Below are 4,176 nucleotides of genomic sequence, written 5' to 3'. Positions count from 1 at the left end.
GACTTAATCAAATTTTTTTCGTCAAAAAACCGTTTTTTGCCACGCCCACCCCTTCGGGGTGGGCGTGGCGAAAAAATTTTTTCACCGTTATATACTCTCATCCTTCCTACATATAACGGTAAAAACCCGAAAGAAAAATTCGCCATAGAAAAAAAGTTATTAGCGTTTTTGTGTCGAAAGTCAGAACCTCCGCCAATTTTTGTCGGTGCGTTCTTACAATACGCGAAGCGTATTGTAACAAGTAGACGCTTCGCGTCTACTTTGGTCCGTGGGGACCAGTAGAAATTTTTAAAATTTTTGTCAGTACTACAAAAAAAAATCTCCACAATTATCCAAGGAGTGCCCTAAACACGCAGTGGGGAAGAGACCTGCCGTATCCTCATAAGGCTCTGAGTTCAAATCTTAGCCTCAGCATGGTGCTCTACCCAACTTTTTCTTTTTTTAGTACTTCGAAAAAATTAACATCTATAGTAAATCCAAAAATCTCATCCATTATACAAAGAAAAACACAAAGTCACGGTCTCACAACATGTAATTAAACGGGCTACACGTGTTTCGCTCTAGTTAGAGCATCATCAGGCCTTTAGAAGCCATCCACACACTTATGCTGTAACTGATGATGCTCTAACTAGAGCGAAACACGTATAGCCCATTTAATTACATGTTGGGAGACCGTGACTTTGTGTTTTTCTTTGTTTTTCGTCAATCTATAGTAAATACAGAGAGAAAAGGGAAGGTCTTATTATATATTATAATCAGAAATAAATTTCATGGAAATATTACTTACTTATTTCTGGGTATCATGCTTCAGAGAACCATGATGTGTTACAATACGCTCCGCTCTTTAATTTTAGTTTAGTAGAAAATATTCTCAAAACTTGCATATATCAAAATTATGTCAGGGTTCTCAAATGAATCGGTAATAAAATCGTAAACCAGATCAACATTGGAAATATTTAAAAAAAAGATGCTTTGGTCCGATTGAAAAAAGTACTATACTAGCAAATAGTTACATCTATTCGGTGGCAATTAAGTTATAAAATTCTGTCTATTATTAATTTTAATAATATAAAGTGTACCCTTTAACTCTTAGCCATTATTTACAATTTAATTGTTAATTATGCCTAAAAAAATGAATTGACAACTTTGGTATTGTTTGGTATAAACAGCATAATTCCTTTATGTAAAGCCACCTTAACATGTTTTTGCATAATTCTGACTCACGTTGGTTGCTATCGGGCTTAAGCCATAAAAATCGAAGAAAAAAAGAAGAAGACGCCCAATTTCACTTGTCATTTCAATGTCACTTTCCGGCCCACAAGCATAAACGCCACCGGCAACGGGAGTTCCCAAAATCCAAACAAATGTTGGAAGATATTTTTAAGTCTCCACATCTTTCTTACTTTTCTATATGAAAATAAAATGTAAGTATCACAATTACACACATACGAAAGTTTTTTTTTTAATTCAGTTTCATAATTACCAATTTTTAGTGAATAATCCTGAAATTTATGAAAATACATACATTTTAAGGTTATGTCATAATGTTTTCATTGTTATATTTGTGTTATATTTTGTTTTTGTGATTTTAGTGGACTACACCAATACACCAACAAAGGTTATGTGTTTTGCACCAGATTGAAAGCATCATAGCGAAAAACGGACCTGTCATTTCTTTAAATTTCTAAAAGAGCCTCACTACTTTTCCACATGCAAAGAGGTTAACCAAGGAGAAATTAAAGAAATTGTCAGAAACCTAGGTAGGTCTATACTTCCAACTTATCTTTATTTATTCTTGTATTATTCTTTATATATACTTGATTTTTTTCAAGGTAAATACAGAATTGCTTAGTACAAACCTATCTATACCCAGTACAAGTTTGTCCACTTCTTTGAAGCATGGTACTTCAAACAGAGAAACTGTCAACGATTTGGTAGAAGGTGAGCCCATGTCAAATTCCAGTAAGAGAGATGATTTCAATTTTGCACCAACAGCAGAGCCGAAATTCATTTTGCTTATTAAGTTTTGCAAATTAAGTTTTTCATATGAGCATATAAAAAATATTCATAACAAAGTTCAGTTGTATACAGGTTTGACATGTAATAAATATTTTGTAACCTTATTTAATAATAGTAATCTAATAAGTTAATTAGTTTTATACATTATTTAACTAATAATTGTATAGTTCACATAGAATAGACAGAAATTATATGTACATATATAAAAAAATGTATTAAGATAAGGACAACATGTATTAAAGCATAACACATAATATAGACACACACACATTAAAAATTATGATTGTATGTTATGTAGCATTAGAGCCTAAAAACATTAAGGAGAATAAAGGTCGTTATTGGCAAATGACAATATTATTTTCTCTATTTCCTACATTTTTGGTGAAGGGAATAGGCTCTGCCCTAAAAAGCCAGGTTAAACCAAGAGCAAAAAAGTTTAAGTCTCATGAGTGTAAGTAAAGTAAACCTTTCTATTGAAAAGGCCATCCAAGATAAAAAAAATATACTAAAAATATTAATGTTAATTCTTTAGCGACATCTAGGGTGGATATGCTGAATCAACTCATCAATTAATTCACTGTCGTACTGATGAAAGTTATGGCGTATTCACCAAAGTATGCAGATAATCGCTGAATTCAAAATAATTTCATTTGCGTTTTCAAATTATGCTTCAAATTCAAAACTTCTTTTTTTACATTAAAGGCCATTCAAAACTTGGTAGAAAAGTTTAATTTCCACGATTTATACGTGCCACAAGATAAAGGGAAAACAGGGTCCCATTTATTAGGGTATTGGGATAAGTCAACCGGGTTTATATGTCGATTTTTTTTATTTTGAAAAGCAATTGTAATAAAATATGAAAAGAATTAACGGGAAAAGAGTTAGTAATAAAAGAAACTATTAACAAATTGAATCGAAGCTATAGGGGCCGAGATATTAGTAAAAATGTGGGAAAAACAAAAGAAAACTGGTTTTTTCCCACGGTAATTTTTTTTTTTTTTAATGATTATTGACAAATTTTATAGTAAGCCCTAAACTAACAATTTCTAGTAAAAAAACTAAATAAAAAAATAATTTTTTTTTTGGTCGAAAATCGAAAGGGGTATGTATACCCACGAAAAATTTCAAAAAAATGATTTTTATTTTTTTCTAAATTAACTGTAAGTCTGAGAACTTTTTGTTTCCAACAAAAGTTCTTAGGAATTTTACGAGGTATCCGTGTGTCAAAACGAATCGGTTCTAACTATCATAGAATCGGAGAAAATTGAAAAAAACTATAAAACATAAATATCGAATTATCATGAGCCCTATGGAAAAATTTCAATTTTTTATTTTTCTATCCTATACTACTTCAAAGTACCTTTAAAAAAGGTTATTATCAATTTGACTCTAAAACAAACGGAAAACCTATTTCTTTGCATTTTTCGATTTTCGAACAAAATCCGGGTCAAAATGAGCATTTTTCCAAAATATGCTCCGAATTCAAAATTTCTTTTTTCTACTTAAAGAGGACTTAAAAAGTAGTAAAAAAAGCCTTATGACAAATTTTTGCACGAGTATACGAGTGCCACAATTTAAAGATAAAGATCAGGTCCCATAAGAATTGATAATTGGGGATAAGAAAACCGGGTTTTTTCGTGGATTTTTTTCATTTTTCAGTTTAATTTTTGAAAGCCAATACTAATTAAATATGAATAGACAGATGACGAAAAAGGAGTAAAAAAAACATCAATGAATTGAGTCGAAGCTATAGAAACCGAGATAGATATTAATAAAAAGGTGGAAAAAACAAAAGAAAACTCGTTTTTTGCCATGGTACCATTTTTTTTCCTAAAATAATTATTGGCAAATTTTAAAGTAGGCCCTAAACTAATAATTTCCAGTAAAAAAACCCAATAAAAAAAAAAAAATTTTTTTGGTCGAAAATCGAAAGGGGTATACCCACGAAAATTTTCGAAAAAATGATTTTTATTTTTTTCTGAATTAACTGTGAGTCTGAGAACTTTTTGTTTCAAACAAAAGTTCTCGGGAATATTACGAGGTATCCGTATGTCAAAACGAATTGATTCTAGTTATCATAGAATCGGAGAAAATTGAAAAAAACTGTAAAACATAAATATCGAATTATCAAGAGCCCTATGGAAAAATATCAATTTT

General features: G+C 30.7%; 1 long non-coding RNA gene across 1 annotated transcript; it reads left to right on the top strand.

Annotated features, from left to right (window-relative positions):
- The first annotated feature begins 1,350 nt into the window (after positions 1-1,350).
- Positions 1,351-1,968, top strand: LOC126743833 (uncharacterized). The gene is made up of 3 exons (XR_007663008.1): positions 1,351-1,424; positions 1,593-1,760; positions 1,833-1,968. It is a non-coding gene; the product is annotated as an uncharacterized LOC126743833 (long non-coding RNA).
- The last annotated feature ends 2,208 nt before the right edge of the window (positions 1,969-4,176 follow it).

This window comes from Anthonomus grandis, chromosome 1 (assembly GCF_022605725.1).
Source record: "Anthonomus grandis grandis chromosome 1, icAntGran1.3, whole genome shotgun sequence".
In the NCBI taxonomy this organism is placed as follows: Eukaryota; Metazoa; Arthropoda; class Insecta; order Coleoptera; family Curculionidae; genus Anthonomus; species Anthonomus grandis.
This window is presented reverse-complemented; position numbering and strand designations above follow the sequence as displayed.